This window comes from Maylandia zebra, linkage group LG22 (genome assembly GCF_041146795.1).
Source record: "Maylandia zebra isolate NMK-2024a linkage group LG22, Mzebra_GT3a, whole genome shotgun sequence".
In the NCBI taxonomy this organism is placed as follows: Eukaryota; Metazoa; Chordata; class Actinopteri; order Cichliformes; family Cichlidae; genus Maylandia; species Maylandia zebra.
The window spans coordinates 16,456,077-16,476,538 of record NC_135187.1 but is presented as its reverse complement, the minus strand read 5'-3'; the positions used below and the strand labels follow the sequence as shown (position 1 = coordinate 16,476,538).

The 20,462-nt window shown below is 38.7% G+C and overlaps 1 protein-coding gene across 1 annotated transcript in view; it reads right to left on the bottom strand.

Annotated features, from left to right (window-relative positions):
- LOC101468472 (teashirt homolog 1) overlaps positions 1–20,045 on the bottom strand; it is a 148,451-nt gene extending 128,406 nt beyond the window's left edge. Inside the window, exon 1 of the mRNA XM_012918561.3 lies at positions 19,956–20,045. The gene's annotated coding sequence lies outside the window, so the exon portion shown is untranslated. The remainder of the gene's footprint in view (positions 1–19,955) is intronic.
- Between the last annotated feature and the right edge of the window lie 417 nt (positions 20,046–20,462).

The following is a 20,462-nucleotide window of genomic DNA, read 5'->3' as shown; positions in this document are numbered from 1 at the left end:
TTCTCTCAGTTCACGTTTATGCGTTTTGTGTGAGAGGACATCTGTCATGTGTTATGCCAATATTCCTGGCCTTTGACTCATATTAGCAGGTTGCAATGCAGTATATTTTCAATTAGGATTTAAGCTTGATAAAGTACTATTGACAAGAGTGAATTGATTTTGTTGTAACTCTCTCCTTTCGCCATTGTCCGATTGATTAACTTGTTTTGATGTCGGACAGCACCGTATACCTCTGCTCTCCATTTGCTGCTACATCTGTACTGTTATCTGCACAAAACTGAAGAATAAACCAACAAAAGAAGAAGGAAGCTAAATATTACACCAGGAAGAACATGCTGAGGCAGGAGGAAGTGATAACAGCTTTAAAACATTACGTTTTGTTATATGAAAAGTTATCATGTTTTCCTCAAAATTGAATCGTGATGCAAAGTACGTGCTATCATTGGGATCGCCGCTTGAATTGAAACAAATTCCTTTGACTCATTCAGGCTTTTCAAAATGTACCTGTCGGCATAGTTTCACATTTATAACAAAAACTCAAAAAAAGTCCTGCATTCGTTTTTGCGTTAGTGGAAACAGGCAGCTTCAACATCACGGGAACCTGTAATTGAGAGGAATTAAAGACAAACAGTGAGTTTTAACTCTCGTGTAGGCCCGCACGCACACATCAGCTGCTCTGTGAAGTTTCAGCAGAGAGTGACAGTAATGATAGTGTGTGAAGGTTAACTCCAAGAGAAACCGAAGCGCTCCCGCTGAATGGGAAGGAGAGGGGCAGATTTGAAAAGTACTTATTAGTCAAACTGGGTAACGCCGCCGCCTGCAAAGTATAATCAAATCAGTCTATACACCTAGTTCCAACATAGCATCTGAGATGCAACCGGCTCTGCAACCTTGACAGGAGGGTTATTTTTACTGATATGTTGCCTGCCTATTGTCTTGTGCATGTATTGAAAATGGCGGCGTCAACAAAAGGAAATAAATACAATGAAGGATGAATGCGCTCAGGAGGGTGTCGCTGGGAAGGAGGGATACAAGAAGCAAGTATGAACATGCGTTCCTTGTGTTTTTATTTCTCTGCCCTCGAGTTAAGCACCCAATTGTTTGTGGAATACATAGACTGCCATGCAATTTTAATGACCCCCAGCACGCGTATATTTCCTGATTCACTTCTCATCGGCCCCCGATTTTTATTTAGAACCAAAAAATACTCCCGACTTGTCTCCTTTGTGATCAATACGTGGTGTCTTGGAATGAGGCAACCGGTTTTAATATGATTTTATGAGATCAGATAGCTCCCTTTGATCCCCGCCACGATTCGTCTGATCTCCTATATCCGACAGGCTCCAGTGTTCATATGCATATTACATCTAGGAACACGGGGAATGGAGAAGAAATATGTGATAGGAAAAACAACACTGTCCCTCTTCAAGGATGTGTTTGTTAACCAGAATTAATAGAAAAACCTCCAGGTGTTATTGTTGTTGTTGGTTGGTGCTGGTGTTTTGTTTTAGCTGGCACTGCTGCTTGTGAGAAGTGCACATCAAGCAAATTAACACTTGCAGCTTTGTCCTTAATTGCACATATGAGAAAAGCAGTGGCTTAGGGAATGTTGTATGTAAATAAGGTTTTATTTTGTTTTGTTTGCTGCTGGTGTTTCATCAAAAAAAGAAGTAAAAAAATCAAAACAACAACAACAAAACCACTTAGTTCCTGTATTTAATAATTTTGGGTATTCAGTGTATAATAGGACATTAAAACCTGACCAGCACTCATACTTCACAAGGAAACTTTATAAACAAAAGATCAATGACTACGTTTAATTGAATTATTTGATGAACAGCATTGTTCATATTTTGCAAGATACAATTAAAACACACAGATCCACAGCACTGATAATGGCTTTGTGTGTATCCATTAAACTAGGGATGTCTAACCTGAACCTAATGTGAATTATACTACGAGTCCTAGTACAAATACTACAGCTCAAGGTCCTAATAGCATATTCAAAAAAGCTCTTTAAACCACATGAAACGGCTCATTTAAGCCATTAATCCCAATACAATCCAGTACAGAAATCAGTATCCCAGGATATGTGGTGCATACAGTAGCGACTAACAAATGTTACCACAGCCCCCCCAAAAATCAACTCATAATAATCCATCGAGGTGACTGTAGCTCAGGTGGTAGAGCAGGTCAACTACTAATTGGAAGGTTGGTGGTTCAATTCCTGTCTGCTCCAGTTTGCATTCCATATATCTTTGAGCAACCCCACAAATGTGACTATATGTTAGTGCTTGTGTGAATAAGCCGAGCGCTTTGAGTGCTCAGACAGAGTACAAAAGTACTATATAAGAACCAGTCCATTTACCACACCAACAGAACTACATGTCTCCAGTCTTGTGTGTCTTTTCTAGTTCAGCGTTACCAGCAACTCTGCACACAGATCAGAATTTATTCACGGCGATGAACTGGAACGTACATTCACAGCCACTTTATTAGGGACACCAGGTCAATCACCAATCTGATGCAGGTCTAACACAGAGAGACAGACACACTCACATTCACACCTGTGGGCAAGTTATTATTGTAGGGTCTTTATCATACCTTCACACCTTAAAGTGAGGTGACTGTTGTTGTGATTTGGTGCTATATAAATAAAATGTAATTTACTTTGGAATTAACCTAACCCCAGTAACTGCATATCATGCAAACATGGAAAGGACCCAGCCAGATGGTGAAGTCCAACTCACGAGCTTCTCAGAGTGAGGTAGAACCTCACCGCTGTGCTGCCCCTGCAATATTCAATAGCTGTGAACAATATGAAAGCACGGCTCCATGGTTCAGGCTGATTCCGGCTACGCACACATCATGTCACAAATGACAAAGGGTGGCCTCCACAGTCACCAGATCTCAACCCAACAGAACGCCTTTGGGATGTGGTGGAACAGGAGATTTCCTTTTGTAATCTTTTATAACACATCCCCTCAAATTTTGCTCATAAACAACTTTTGCCTATTGACCATAAAATATATGTTTCCAAAAAGGTTATACCATTATTTAATAATCGCAATTCAGGAGTGAAAATGACAGCCTTTCGGTCTGTCATTAAGTGCAGTCACTGAACGATGTATCATTTCTGTGTTCACACAAATGCACATGTTTAACTTCAGGAAAGGCTGTGTGGGAAACTGCTAGTGGTAATAAGGAGGTGATAGCATCAAAGCTTGCCACACTTAAAAAAAACACTACAATGAAGAAATAGTAAATATCCCTCGGCCACATAGTTCAGATACTTAATTGCCTTCCCAAGCTCGAGTGCAGTAAATAATTAAATTTTAATTTCTGCTCTCGCCATTGTATTTCCCTAGCTCGTGTTCAGGTGAATATCTGGATTATTTGTTCATTATAATCACTTATTGTCTCAGAGGTTTGCAATTACGTTGAAGGTGCAAACCAGATCCGTCATCGTCACAAATACCTCCGAGCAAGATCTCAAATCATGTCACCAAATGAAACAGATACATAAAATTTACTAATTTTACATAAATCCATAAACTGCGACCTCTTGTGTTACCCATATTTAATGATGTGTGCACAGGAGTGACGTGGACTATCATTACCAGGTTATGAAACCTGTCGTATGCACCGAGGCAGTTTTATGAATGTATACGATAGCTGTCGTTAAATGTCATTTGTTATTTTGTTCAGGTTTAATGTGAGGTTTCAGATGTGTCTTTTTTATGATAGCTTGACATTTGAAGTTTGAAATGTGGATGCATTTTGCTTTTTTGTAAGAGAGCCTTGATCAAAGATGTGCACCCTGTCTCCAGTACAAGCAGAGAGAAAAACATTTTACGACCACTACTGAACGCTTTATTATGAATGGACCTTAACTTGTACCTAATTCATCAACTGGGTCATCAGATGTTTTTCTTTTGTCCAGCTTGGCAATAATATAAAATGAAGTAACAGACACACGCTCTGTGGATCTGAATCAACCTCACTCTATGTATTGTGGCCACAACTCTTTGAATTGAGGTGTTTTCAGTCCCAGTGCCACAGGTGTATAACATCAAGCACCTAGCCATGCAGTCTGCCTTTACAAATATTTGTGAAAGAATGGGTCGTCTTTAAGAGCTGACTGAATTCAAGCTTGTTATTGTAACAGGATTTCACTTTTGCAACAAGACAGTTTGTGAAACGTTGTGAAATCTTCCCTACTGGACACTCCATGGTAAACTGCGAATGACAATAACAGTATCTCAGCTACAAAGTGGTCGACCACATAAAGTTAAATGGACTGATTCTTATATAGTGCTACTCTCCCAGAGTACTCAAAGCGCACTATACAACATGCCACATTCACCCAGTCACACCCATTCTCACAAGCACTTTCTCTAAACTTAGCACTATCTAACCACATTCACACACACATTCATACTCCGATGGAGAGGAAAGCAACTTGGCATTAGTATCTTGCCCAAGGACACTTGGCATGCAGACTGGAGGAGCTAAGAATCAAACCACCAACCTTCCAATCAGTCGGTGACCTGCTCTACCTCCTGAGCTACAGCCACCCTGCAAAGTTAAAGCGTTGGGTTGCCAAGCGCTAAGGCTAAATTTAAGGTGTTTTATGATTTAACATAAACCCTGGTGAAATTCTTTCAGCGTTACAATACTTTAAACAGTACCATGATTATTTTCACATTGTTATTATATATAGTAAACCAACGTTTGGATTTTTACAAAGAAAAAATTTGGACTCACTGAGTAAATATAAACCTTTCCACATGATGGGGGAAATGACATTTCTTTCATCAATCATATTTTCACTAGTTGTTATGTTTCATTTTATTACAGATGGGATCTGTCATCAACACCTCCTCGTCTAACCAGATGACTAATGTAGATATTCAAGTGTTGTGTTAAATGTCTTTGCCACTACAGTTGGCTTACATTTGTTGGATAATGTAAGTAAGTTGGATCAGGAATTTCTACCTATGATCTCTGTTAATAAAACAGTGTCCATGTTAATTATATAAACATTCTAACAAACCAGTACTTCTAAAGTAGTAGACACAGTGGAAGCCATGATGCAGTGTTTACATGAAGCATAATTCACAACGCGTCACACGATTTATTAACTGAATTTCAGACTACTGTGCTTTATGTCATGTCCGCTGTCATATCATCATCAACATTATGTTTGAAATAGACTGACCAACTAGGGAACACATCTTCCCCTCTCCTTTTCTATTAGCGCTAGCAAAATTTGAAATGAAGAGTCATTCATCTAGATCCAGCAGCAAACAAAATCAAATAAATCAACACTTTGCCCAAATATAAAAATATTTGTGCTGTGGGCAGATAATTAATGACCACAGCTGCTCTAATTAAAAGCCATCTGAGTTCCATTAATCTTGGTTGTTCGGTCCCGTCGTTTCTCAAAGTGGACAGCCACGCCTTTCCTAAGCAATGCCCATTGTCCTTGGACTTATTTTTCAGGTGATATGGAAGGCCATTGTTGCTTTATTAGGATCACGAAGAAACATGAAAGCATAATCATTTATGGATTCCGAAGTGGGCACAAAGAAAATCTCGCTTATCTCCCTCCAGTTTGGATTTAATATCGTGTGGAAACTGAGCATTGTAGGGACTAAAGCGTTGCTTCAAATAAGACAAATTTAAAGAAAAAGAATTTTCTTTTCTTATGGACAGGTTAAAAAAAAGGTTAAAAAAAAAGAACTGATCAATTAGTAAATATAATTGATCTTCATCTCACTCAGATCTACTGTCAGCATGAACACTGTATCCATGAAAATGCTCATAAATACTTCTAGAAACATAAACAGCATGGCACACAGGATAACTTAAGCCTCTACCTGTTTTGAACGGTGAAACTTTGGTAGAGGTCGATGGATATATGTTGAGATTCAATGACATTCAAGTGATTCAAGTAGCATTTATTTCTGAAAGCGTTAATAGATCAGTTCAACTGCAGAAAATCCTTTAACTAATATAAAGCCTAAAAATTATGTTAATACCGAATATTTAAGTCATACGTACCTCCTACAGAGGAACAATGTTTTATTGAAATTCAGCTCATTTGTTTCCCCAGTTAGCAGTTCATTACCTTTCCGGAGTGAAAAAAGGGAAATTTGCCAACAGATTACTATAACTCTGCAAGACAAACACTTTGGAGAGAAGGACTGTGGATTTGTCCCTCAGCACCTCGACTTAAATTGACTTGAAGTCAATGGGATGTGGAAGGAAAACCTGTCTGCAGCGTTAGAGTGCACCTGGACAATATTTCAAAAACATAATTTAAGTTAACTACAGGACAAAAGTGCGACTGAATGCTTGCTGATAGTGCCGTTGATCCTAGAATTCTGCACTACTGTTTGAACAAATCCAGACTGGATTCTAGCTTGTGCAACAGTAACGTTTCAGCTCTAATAAGTTTTCCTTTTTAAATCTAGGATTCGCCTCGCCAATAAAAGGTGCAAAATTACACTTTAAAAAAAAAATTGAGTGATTTTAAATATAACCCATATGATTATACAGCAGTTATATGTTTAAGTTAAATGTTAGGTGTGTAATCACAGCTGAAAAATGTTCAATTTCTTGAGTCATATATATAAGATACCGTCATGCGGTCACTGGGAACAAGGCTGTCTGAAGTACACCGCTTCACTTTACCTACCACACACACTGTTCTTAAAAAACAACCCAATATTATCTGTGTTATTGCTTCTTTCAAACTCTTTCCCCCCCCCTCCATCCTTAATTATTCATTTGCTCATATGCTTTGTGCAGTACATAAAATTGTTGATGGTAATCACAGGGGCAATGGCCATTAAGCCCTAATGTGGCTAATGTTTGCCTAATCAAAGTTTTATGGACGGCAATAACTTTGAAAGAACATTTTTTTAATTATCCTTTAATTTGAGACATGATATTGGTGCAATTTCTCATTGCTACAAAGACCAAAACAATAACAACCCCCAGGGGAAACATTATTGTTCTACACATTAAAGGTATGAAGGCAGGGCAAAGCACAAGACCCTTTTTTTTTCTTTTACTTTTTTTTTTTTTAAGCGAACATTCTTCAGCACTTGCAGGAAAATTCATCTGCAGCTCAATTAGCATTGGTAATTGAAAAAACACTGGAAAAGACTGATTCATCATGATGATGGATTTTTTTTAGGTCTCGCGCTATATTTTAATTTAGTGTAATCTCTTAGAATTGACTTTCATTAATGCTGTGACATTTAGAAACACCAAAGGAGAGGAGTCACGATGACAAGTGTTTTCAACGAGGTTTTTTGTGCATATTCTGCTATTGTGATTTGAAAAACCGTCTTTGAATTGATGGGTAAAACGCTTGTGAAGTGTGAAGGGTGAAAATGTAATTTTTGTCACAATGAAGAAGTCTACATCTTGTTATCTTGCTTCTACCTCCCTAAAATCCCTTTTCTCCCCACTTTCTTTGTGGAGCATACAGTATTTACTTTTTTTTGCAGCCCTCGCCACCCAAGTACAGACATTTGAGTGAGTTTATTAGTTCAAAAGGATTATTATTCTAATGTGAAAATGGAACTAATGGTGTGCCAGATGCTTTTTGCACAATTATCTGAGAAAACAAGTCTCAAGACAAGTCATGTGTTATTATTTGGTCATTTCTCAGAGACCCTTCAAAATTGCCCAATTATGTTCTATTAAGGCAAGGCCAACCCTGTCAATCAATGAAGCAGCATTTGCCCCTGCCTTCAAAGACAGTCCACTCAACATTTAATGGCTCTCAGAAGTTTGCAGTGCAGCTACATGAAAATGTTGCTCAGACCAATAAAGTTTGTTTTTCTCCAACAGGCCAGAATGTGTTGCTCTGGTTATTGGCATAGATTTTCTTGCTTTATTTTCTTTTGAAAAGGAGACAAAAGGACATTGAACAACTGGTTTCTATTCATACACATGCCTATGAATGAAATGAAAAAAAGCCCTTTGCTACATAATGTACACTAAGAACGCCAACATTAATAGTCATGTGAAAATGACAGTTTACATAGGTTTCTTTGTCCTGTGAAAAACAAAGTGCGTCCCATGATTCATTCGCTTATAGAACCATCTTTAGCAACCATAACATTAATAATCAATAACAATAGCAATTAATGATCATTAGTAATTGCTATGTATGACTTTACCAAGTTTCCACAGCACTGTGGGGGAATTCTGGGCACTTCTTTATGCACCGCTCTTATAAGAGCTTTCAGTGACGTTGAGGTCTAGACCTTGTAACAACGTTATTCTTTTCTTTTTCAGCCATCCTGGTTTTTATTTGCTGGGGATCAAAGTCCTGTTAAATTTAAGCCAAGCTTTAGCTGTCGGGCAGATCGCCTCACATGTGACTTTTGAATAGTTTCAACTGAACTTACAGACTGAAAAGTGCCCTGTGGCAAGCCTAAAGCATCATCCCATCATTACTGTGACCGTGCTGATATGCTACGTTTGGTTTTCACCAAACATGGCACTGCACATTCTGGCAAAACGACTCCACTTGTCTTGTGTCTTTTTCAGATGCATATTTGCGGCCATGTTTTTTAGAGATAAGAGTTTCTTATGGTAACTGTTACAAAAAGACTCTGAGCATTAGTCTCACCTTCGTATGAGGACGTTCTAGCCTTTCAATTGTGTGGACATTATGTTAACAAACGTAATATTGTACACAAGAAAAGGTGGACAAACTTTGGCGTTTATAGAGGTGGTTCAGTTAATCAAGTGCATTTGATACCCAGCACTTAGCTGTTACTTACCTTCTTACTTGTACTTTGTTTTTCACAGGACTAAATAGACCTTTTTCACAAGGTAGCATTTTTAACTACAAACTGGATTAAAGTGAAGTTTTTGTCACAAAAAAAAAAGAATTATGCTGTAAACATTTAACAGAGACATTCTAGTGGGCTACGTGGAATAATTACATGAAACTGGATGCTTGCTCTCTTCTAATAATGAATTACATATGAAACATTTTGTTATGATTTGAGCAACTAACAATTTTCTGGTGTCTGTGTTGTATTTTCCTATGCATGTATAGAATATGAATCAAATGAGACACTGTGATGCTAAACATACACACCACTCTCCACAGATACGCAAGAAGGTGGGATCACAGTAAAACCGGGCTCAACCACTCAACTGTGGGACGATAGGTCGGCGAGAAAAAAAAAAAAAAAAAAGAGGCCCTACCAGTCTCTGAAAGTGCAATGCAAAGATGTTTCACTTTAATGATTGCAATGATTCGTTCTTACTAATATTTTTGTACTCCATCATCATCATGGCTCAGTCATTAACTACTGTGTCTTTTATATATTCCATGCATCAATCCCTCAGCACGACGTACATCTCCCGTCAAACCAAGACTGGTAGACTGCACCACCTACAGTTTCTAATTAAGCAGCTAAGAGACAGACTACTCTGGGATGAGTCATGAATTAGGTGTATGTTGTTGAAACTCAACAATAAGACACCATATAAAATAAAGCTTCAGCTATTTTTGGTTTGGCTTAAATTTTTGATGTCCTGCCACTGTTGTGCCCAAAAGTCTCATCATCCCCTGCTGTTCCCAGTTTGCTAAAACTTGTGCTAGGTCAGCTCCAAACACATGCACCGCCACTGGGAATTTCTGGCAATCCGCTTGTCACATTTGAGCAAAACATCTGTTGTTTTACTGGCCTGGCCAAACCCATTCTGTCGGAGCGAATTAGGGAAATGGGAAACAGTGTCACCCATGAATCTGACACCATTGCCGTATTGGCTTTTAGCACGCATGCAGAATAGACTCGATTGGAGTTGAGAATACGACACGCTCAAACAGTGCACTTAACATTTTTTCCAATTTCCATCACAACTAGCATTCTAAAAATACCAGGTGAATAGCGGGGAGGTTGGGATACGATAAATAAAGCTTCTGTGACGTGGCCCAGCGCTGCAATCAATCTCATCTCCCAGCATCCCCTTCTCTCCGTTTCTCTCTTTGTTTTCATATCTCAGTGTCCCTCCCTCTTCGTCCTACATCTCCCTCCTCTCTGTCTAACTCTATCTTGCTTGAGAGCTAGCATATGTCTCCAATCATTTCCTCCCAGCCCCCCACCCCTTTGCCTCTGCCTTCCCCCTAGATTTCCTCTCTTCCCCTCCGTTTCTTCCCCAGTTACTCCTTCATCTCTCCCAGTTTGACTCGAGCGGTGACTGGTGCAGTTATCAATCACGGAAGCCAAGCCTTGTCAGTGACGACTGAACCCAGAGGCGCCCCTCTCCCCTCACTCTCTCTCCCTCTCTTTATCTGTCTCGGTCTCCTTCCTTTAACAAATTTGTTCCAGTTAATAAGCCCTCCCAAATGACCCCCTCTTCCTAATTAAGCACAGGCAGCATGTAGGGAAATATGATACTTAATTAATGATGAGATAAACTCTCTCCCAAGGCCCTGTCAGAAAACCATGACACCATGTTTGGCGGTTTGAAATCAAATTAATATGCCGAAAGACAGAGAAGAATAACTGATGAGAGATTTCACTCTACCTTTTCCAATTCTTCATCACCATTCATTCATCCAAATTCCAAGCAAGAAAATTCCACAGTGTGTTATTAGGTACACTCAACATTTTTATCAGTGCTTTTTTTGTTTTGTTTTTTTGTAGCTGTAAAGCAAACTGCTCAAAGCAGTTTTTTTTAAAGCTATATCAGCTCAGGTTTAGAGGAGCAAGTGGAGCAGTTTAAATCTTTGAGTAAAAAAATGCACAGTTAAATTCAAAAGTTGTGTTCATGCACTACGTGTTGACATCTGTGGAGAAGATACATGTAAGGGGAAAACCTTGTTTTTTTAAAGTACCATACAGTAGGCAACATGCATATATGTATCCATATGGCTACAAGTGTTCTACTCTGTCCTTAGACGCTAAAGAAAAAGAAGAAAACCCACAAGCAAAGGAGAAACTACACTTGGAAGATGGTGACTAGTGCAGCAGGTGTGTTAGCTCTGCAGTAACTTCTAGATAAGAAAGGTAGTATGGAAGTGCTTTGCACTGTTATCCATTAATACACATGACCTTTAGATTTTTTTGTGAGAGAGCCAGGTCCATACTTTAAAATTGGCTAAGATTGCGACAATGCTTAAGCTAGCATAATTTAACAGATGTCATACCTAATAGTAAGTTTTGTAGGCCACTTAAGTCTGTCCTTCTAGCAAAATACAGTGTTAATATTTTACATGAAACAGACTTTTACCACCATGTTAGTGACTCAAAATTAAATGTAATTAAATGTTTGTAATAATGGAGTTTAAATGTATATAGGTTAATAATTTTGTATATGAGTGGGTTGGTTTTGTTGCTATTTTTTTTATTATTTTTATGATGGCATTAAGTTGTTATTGTAAATTGTGTAACTTTACCGGTATTGGTGCAAAATCTATGATGTTGTGGTCTCCCGAACCTTTATTTTTGTTCTAATTAGTAAATTACGCTGCACTATAAACATAGTGAGTAATTTTCCCTTTCTGCCCACCAGACGCCCTCAGATTTTAATGCCTTCTCAGGTCACTTATTAATGAACTCCGTTTCCCACCTTTCTCTCTTCCTGTCTTTGTATTCCACCTGTCCTGTGCATGTCTACTTATAAGCTTCATTTGGTCATAATTAAAATCAGTCAACGGCTACTGCCTGCTAGGTGTGTTTCTGCATTTGGGCCCTTGATCCTGTTCCCCTTCATTCTGCAACACGGTAACTTGGAGAATATGATGAGATAGTGCATAACAAAGAGAGACGTCAGCATACGTCTGTTAAGGGTGCCCTCAACATTCAGACACAGACATCATAGTCATACAGCACCATCGTGAGCTTTTACATGCCAGAACGTTTAATATACAAACTATTCAAATATTCAAATTAGTTATAACAAAGACTCCTTCAATCAGAAGTAGCTCGCTCGCCAGTGCCAACAAAGAATGTAAAAGACACTGACTGACAATAATTTATTCTCTTATCTCATTACTCTTTATATGATTTCAGCAAACTACAGTTTCTTTAATCATGTCCAACATCTCATTGTTTTATTGTGTTTTCACAAGCTTTAATTAATGGCTGACAGAAAATCGCTTTTAATAATGCACGGATAATATGTGTCCAGAACATATGGGATACTTTATTCATATTCAACATAAATTGTCAAATTCTGTCTGACAGACCCTTGCGGAAGTAGGCCATTCTGATGTAGAAGCAAAGACGAACAAAGTTCTTTTTCAATTTCTGTCAAATATTTAAAGACTCATTTATAACTTTCAAGGGAATAACACGTGCTCTCAGAAAGGCTTATTACCACAGGCGGATGCAAGTCAGGTTAAAGATGGCTTTTCTGTACTTATATTAATAAAAACTATAAAATAATTAAATAGCATAGCATGACGAATATACTTGTCCTGTTACCTGTTGCCAGATAAAAATTCCTGTTTCATCGAAACACATCGAATGTGTCCTCTTTGCTATTTACACGGGTTGCTTTCTATAACCAAAAATCTTGTCCTGAACCTAAAGACTCTGTATTTTCATAATTTGAGGTTATTTTGCTAACTGACTAACATTGAAACGTCTGTGGCTACTACCAAGGGAAAGACGGTTACACTTGCTGCCAAGAGGTTGCTGGCAGTTGTAAAACTGGTGTCAGATTGCTACAATTTCATTAATTGGCATGCAAAATGCTGACTTGTCTACACACTTGTCACTGAGGAGTTGTGACAAACCGGAAATTAAGCAATCACCATCACAGAAATAGTTGCAGTAGCAAAACCTTTACAATGAAGCCAAACATTACTCATGCTGGCACGTTTACCACTCAGCAAGTAGTTGGCAAATATTTGCAGACAAATTGCCATCTTCCATGCAAATCTTTTAGTGCAACAGCCTCTTAATGACTAATTTCACCTAGCAACAGTGAAAAAACATCCAATTCAATTCAGTTTTATTTATACAGCGCCAAATCACAACAACAGCCGCCATAGGTGCTTTATATTTATTATTTATTATTATTATTTATTTATATTGGAAGGAAAAACTCACTTTAAACAGGAAGAAACCGCCGGCAGAACCAGGCTCAAGGAGTGGCGACCGGTTGGGGTCCAGCAACCGCTTGGCAACCAGTCAGTGAATCTGCATTTTTCCCTAGTGACTGGACTTTCTGTGACTGAGGCTTTAAAATGTTCGGTTTACTATATTTTGTTATAGTGCTTGTAGCATTCTGAAAAATAGTGTACATAAAGCAGGAAATCCTAAGAACATGGCAGTGGGATGGATTAGATGTACAAAAGCTCTGGTTTTGGCCATTTGGGACCCAGTTCAGTGTTTCAGTTTTGAAGAGAAAAATGTTGGTCTTCTACTTGTTATAACTCATCCATCATACTGATTCTGTCTTGAAAGGTAGTGTATTAAATTACAGGACCTAGACACAACTTAAATGTATTTTCCTTCTCATATTGCAACACAGCTCCAAAGCTTTAGAAGAGAATACGGATCCGGTAAACTCATGACTGTCTGCCTGTTCTCCTGCTGCGGGCTCACATACTGAGGATATCTTCATGGAATCAAGACGGTCTTATGAAATCTAGCAAGCACGGGTCACTCGGGTCAACAAATCTGGTCCAGATTATATTACCAAAGCTCCACTAAAATGCACAACTATTCTTTTAAATAACTCATAACAGTAGGAAAATTTGTTTGGCAGTTGTTCTACTTAAATGTAGCAAGCAAAATGCATAATTCTTACACATTTTGCTGACATGATGATTATTAAAGAGACTAGCGAAGATGTAAACTATCTTAACCAAGTCGGGCGCTGTGATTGTCTTGCCACTGGAGCTTCTCGTTGTGGAAATGTGTCTCGACAATGACAACTACATTTTAGCTCTTGTTTCCCCTGATCTTCAAATCAAATTTACACTGACTTCTTTGATATGTGCAGAGTGAGCATTTATATCCCTGTGGACTGTGAGAAAAATAAATAAACCAAAACTATCACATCCACAAACAACTAACAACAAATCTGACATATTTACCATAACAGCCGTTCTGAACTTTGGTCTAAATGAAACACATCCATAAAATAAGTGTTTGTTCTGCACCGTCCTTTGAAGTTGGATTTGTTTTTGCTCTTTAATGATTTCTTTCTTCTGATGATGATGGAAGCCGTGCTGACACCTTCTTTTGCTTCATCAAGTTCCGCTGCACAATTACATGAATTTACTTTCAATAAATTACCATCTTTGCATACATCAGTCAAATCATCCAGCTGAGGCATTCGCAAACAATATGCATTATTAATTTCATTGTCAGTGTTTATTTGGTTAACTTGTAACCGACTTGGACAGCCCATTGCCTTGATGATGTATTTAAAAGCATCAGGGTCGGCTTTTTAAAAGGAAATCAGGGGATGACATGCTTCCACACACCACTTCGCTCCCCGCTGAGGCCACTGAGGGAAAAAGACTGAACTCCAGTGAAAGACCAATCAAAAACTCAAAAGATGCATCGTGAGCTGCTGCAGTCAAAACAACAGAATCAGGAAGATCATCCACATCACAGCGATTCTCAGTGAGTGGTTGTTAGCACTGATTGACTATATTTCAATTTAACAAGTTTCTTCTGTCTACAACAGTTAATTGAATGAATATATTGTATTCATAAAAGCGAGCAAAAACAAAAACAAGAGCAAAGAAGCTGAGTTGGGAACCATCTCTCGTTAAGGATTTAAGAGTTCAGTGATTTCAAGCATGTCAGTCATCGATCTAAATAAGAATGAGGAGCTATTGTACTAACTTTCAAACCGCTAATACTGAACACAGTAACTACGGTCAATGATTACCCTTAATGTCAGTTTGCTGTAGTTAGACTATGAATACTATGCCGTATCTTTGAGGTTAGTGCAAAGCTGGGACACAGAAAGTTTAAAAGAGTGATGCATTCCAAATAGACATGTCTGCTAATGCCGGGGAAAACACAGCTAGTGAAGACAAATCAGAGTGAAGAAGCACCCTCTGAAAGTGCCATGTTGCAGCCATCCATTTAGCCCTGAGGGCACCTGGAGGGTGCTGCAATGGCACCTCTCATCTGCCATCAAACTATCATCCCAGATGACAGCTCTTAGGTACACTTCCAGCGAAATTCCAATCTCTTGCACCATCTTACATGGAAGAAAAAACAAGAGCAGACGAAGGTGGGTGGGGTGTACCATCTTGCAAACATTTCACATAATTAGATTACAGCAGTCCTAATTAAAATAGGATCAAGTGGTTTTGTAAAATGCTGATAAGTTGGAACACGACTGAAGGGTGTTTCAAGAAATAATATAATTTCATCCATTTGATTAAAGCACAAACAATGCAACTGATACAGGGTGTCAACATACACTGTTTAATTCATGTAGTTTTATAACAAAACTCCCAAAATGTTCAGTCTACTTTAATATAAAACGTAATTTCCAATGAAGAAGCAAGATCAAGCTCCGTTTTGACACAGTGGCCAAAAATAAGTCAATTATTTCTCAAAGTCTTCAGCTCTAAAGGCATATACATAGCCTGTACTCCACTGCACTTTTTGTTTTTAAGTTGTGTAATTGGCTTTTCTTCTTCTTTCCAATGTCATGTTTTATGTCATGGCACAAACGCTTGATTCTAGAGTGGATGAGTGCCTGGCAACAACAGAGCCACACAGCTTTATCTGCGACACCTAATGATGGCATCCACCTGCTGTTTTATGGTCACAGCTGGAGCAGTGCAGCTCCCATTTGGCCCAAGTGCACAATCTCTCTTTCTCTCCTCCTGTCTCCCTGTGCCATATACTTATCTTCCTTCTTCTTATTCTATCCTTTGCTCTCATCAGGCTCTCGCATTTTCATCTTTAGGTGTACTCAATTTACCCTTGATTCCCTCTCTTTTCCCCCACCTTCATCCACCTCTGTATTCTACACTTTCCCTTCTTTTCTTTGTGCCTCATTGCCCTGATGTTCTTTTTATGGTCAACAGCCATGAGCTCCTCATCTGAGCTAGTCTGGCCTCATGTGCTTCCGGAAGGGATGAGTAGATGTGGGGGTGAAGGCCCACGAGGTGCCCAAAGAGCCAAATATCAGACCAATATGTCACCCAGCTGCCTGATGACCTCGACCATTCAACCTTGCAGGGCTCTGACTGTGCATCTTCATCCTGAGGGTAACTGCGACATGATGGCAATATGTCTTTTTCATACTGCACAAATGTCCCATTTCATTATCAGACGATTGACACACCATGAAGCCACGTTCTTCTATCGAAAGGGTTGTAGATTTTTGTAGATGAGATAACGTAAAAGTACATTTAAAACTAATTAACAACATGTTCTCTTTTTCACATACAATCACTTTTAGATTAAAATCACCACTAGTCATATCTTTACATGAACAAAGAAAGGAAATTTGTTAAATGACTATCGTGGTGGTGAAACTTAATCACTTAACTCTGACTTGTTCCTTTGGCTCTGTGGCGCACGTTAGCATCTGTCAGTCCATTGTTTTGGTTCAGATCAGTCCTACCAACCTTGCCAGCCTAATTTTCGGTGACAAAGTTAGGTTGAATCACTTACACGAGCTGAGAAGCTAACAGCGAGACATGTTTCCCTTCAGGTTGAACAATCTTGATAAATACATAGGAAAGGATTTAATCTGTAATACTGCCACGTAGCACAGGTTTAAATGTGAAATTATTGAGCTACTGTGTGTAAAAACTTAACCTTGCTAGAACAACAAGCCAAAATGTGCCCAACAGCTCCAATCGAGTTGAAAGATCAATAGAATATAATAATTAACAGAAGTATATGCCATCTAGACATTGGTACAGCCAGTGTTTGACATGAGGCATCAAGGAAAAAAGCAGAACTAGAAGTAGACAGATGTAGTATTAAATGTGCAATCCCAACCACTGATGTTCCAGAACATCATTGAATGACTGAATGACAAAGGTATTCTAAATAGCAGCTTGAGTTCCTCGAGGAACGGCTGCCTGTATTTTGACTGATAACCTAATTTCTGGGCCTAACGTTTCAAAGCCTTGTCGGACATGTTCAGTCTGCTTTGCTATTCTCCAAGACAGATCCACGGAGGATACTCGATATCCACCTACAGGAGAAAGACAAGGACTCCACTAATAGATCACTAAACAGCACAAAATCTTTCAACAATCTTCCAGTCAGATTTTAAAACAACAACAAGTCTCACCTTACTTTCCTCTTTACCCCAATAATCATAATTCTCATTTCTAGCTCAAATAAACCCTCAATTGACCAGATTGCAGACAGGTGATCTCCAAGGATGCTCATAGCAGGTGTTTCTAGACAACTTCTGACTGAGTTGACTGAGGAAGATAGGAGTTTGGACTAAAAATAGGAGAATCAAATCATTTCTAGGAGACAAGCTGAAATTACTCAACAGCAGAAGGGGAAAAAAATCATGATCGCAGCTCAGGGCCGTCAACAACCCAAGATGTCCTTAGAGAGAGGCTCTGGCTTGACAACATGTCAATATCACTTTGAGTGCTTCTCTGCGAACATAGCTCTTTGGGAAATCTCATTTACTTCAGCAGCTTTACACAGACACACACAAAAAAGACAGTGAACATTTGACGAACGCAAGTAAAAAAAAAGAGAGGCGAGCAGTTGATCTTTGAGACCGAAGACGATTTTTAAAAACAGAAAAAGAAAAAGGTAAGACAACACTTCTTTGTTGATCACTGTCAATGCGTTTACTGGACCAGACGGTGTTGTCTAACTTTCGGCAGCTAACACCCATCTGTCTGAGATCTTACGTTGACTGGAAAGAAATCGCTCTCCTTGAATTTAGCCCCCAGTTCGTCTTCCTCTTAAATCTGTCACTCACGTACCTCTCAGAAGCTGACAGGATGATTGAATACAAACCCACATTAACAGTGACAACTTCAGCCGCAGTTAAGCAAACCTGAGCAAACAGAGCATTGTGGTAGGCAGGCACAAAACACAGACACGGCTCTCAGTCACTCTGCGGGTATATGGGCAAAACAGAAAAGCATGAAATTTAACAAAGACACGAGTTGGAGATTCTTTTATACTCATTCCTCAGATATCAATAGCTTCAAATCTGCACAGCTGTATTTGTAAATAGTGGACAGTACAGTTTACAATGTGGACAAGGAGCTCCTTTTATTATGAAGAACTGTACAATAGTGAATATGCATATTGTAGCATGTCTTGCAATTTCCATATTTAGCTCCACACCCTTAGGTGTTTCGCTCAGTCTCCAGGGGCGACAGCCGTTCTTGAGCGTGATTTGTCCCAGAGGCTGTTACACCTGCTGAATAAACATGAGGCTAATCCTCCTTCCGCTACACTTGTAAGGGGTCAAAGTTCGTATTTACAAGAACAGCAAATCCACTTACAATCAAAACCTGTTTTGGGAGTATCCCTTCTTACGCACCTACAAGTCAGATTTCCCCATGTATGCATCACATGGCAGAAATCAGGTTATCTGCTTATCCCCCCCCCTCCCCCCACTAATCAGTATTTTTCCATTAAGACATCAGTTGCCATTTTTTTGTCATTATTATTTTTTCCTCAGAATAACTGGACCTTTTATTTCTTTAATCTTTGAGTGCGCTTGTCAAAATGTATATCAAATATTTTCCATCAGAGAATATTTTCATTTCCTGTTCTCTGTCATGCTGTGTTCTAAAACACACTTTCCCCCCCATCTACTGAGTATAAGTAACAAAACTGAACAAAAAGAAACTGTTCAGAGTTCATGGACTCTGGATATTTGAACAAATACTTGTTTCATTGGAAAACAAACGCGTAACAGTTTGTGGTCTGATTTTCAGTTTGTTTTAAAATGTGCACTTCAGTGTAACAAATGAGTGGCTTTTTTGGTTAGCATCATCAACCCCCCCAAAAAAAAAAATCCCACTGACTTATCTAAATAGAATTTGTAACTGTTCATGTTAAGATGGTAACTAATCAATTTTTTATGCAGAAGTTGAGCGCACAAAACTTTAAGATCTAGGATTTAACATTTGCTGATTAGCTGTGTTGTGGTTGACATTTAAATAACATTTATTTAAAATGAAAAGAAGCCCAAAAAAACCCTACTCGGTAATATTTGGGAAATAATTCCCCCAATTTCCACTAAAAAACAGACTATCAGCGGTAGTGATTAAAGACAAGCAGAACACTAAATATGGCCACTTAATTAGGTATACTTGTTCAGATGCTTGTTAAAATGTTTAACCAGTCACATGGCAGCAACTCGGTGCACTTAGGTATGTAGACATGGTCAAGATGACCTGCTAAAGTTAAGCCAAGCATCAGAACAGGGCAGAAAGGTGATTTAAATTTTAAATGTGTCATGGCTTTTGGTTCCAGACAGGCTGGTCTGAGTATTTCTTTAACTGTTGTGTTACTGCAAGTTTCCCACAAAACCATCCCTTTGTTGCCTTTGAGACTAACACAGAGTCATCTCAAAATGCACAATCTAGCTTTAAGAGTTGTTACAACTGGGCTAAAGACAACAGGGATAAAAAGTAAACTTCCCTTTTATTCACAGTCAAAAACCTGCGTTACAAAGAACTGAAACACAGGTAAAAGCCAAATGTGAGGGTGTGCATCCATCCTCAACCAGCTGCAATCCATTTACTTTCAAACCAGCTAGTTCTTGATAGAGCAATGTTTCTATTTCACTGAGATGGCAAGCCACACATGCTAAGCTCCACACCTCACCACTAGTTTGCTTCACTACTTTAAATATATTTTACCTATTGTCTAATCACACTTTAGAGTGTTTATAGGGAGTGCACACATATCAACATTGCAAGGCCAAAATCCTCTTTTATGTTATATAAATACATCTTTCTTTGTTTGAGTTACCTGGGGTTTGACTTCTACTTCCTGGTTGGCAAAGGGCTTGTGGATCTGAAGTACTGCTGACAGCCTCATTGGACTGAACCACATGCTTCATTGCCTGGGTGGGTGTTTGGAGTTAACTGTTTTGTGTTAGTTGCTTATATGGCAGCCGTTATGTTTTCCCCTTGTGTGTCATATGGTTTAGCTAAACCAGTATTTACGTTTCCTCATGTGTCATTTCAGCAGGTCAGTTTGAGGTTTTGTTAGTTGATACTTGAGTTGACGTCTTTTAATGGTCAGCCTATTTAAGTTTTTGGCTTTGTTAATTATCTTTAATATTTTTGGGTCAATAAAATCCCATTTTTTAAATTAAACACCTGTGTCCTCTATGCCTTACTGACATTCATCGAGATGACCATGGCAAAAAATGTTCAAATAGACTCGTAAAAATCTACAAGCTCTCCTTAAATATTAATTTATAAGAGGTAAATATGAGGTTTTACCAAATGTAAAGTGCAACAGCCCTCCAGT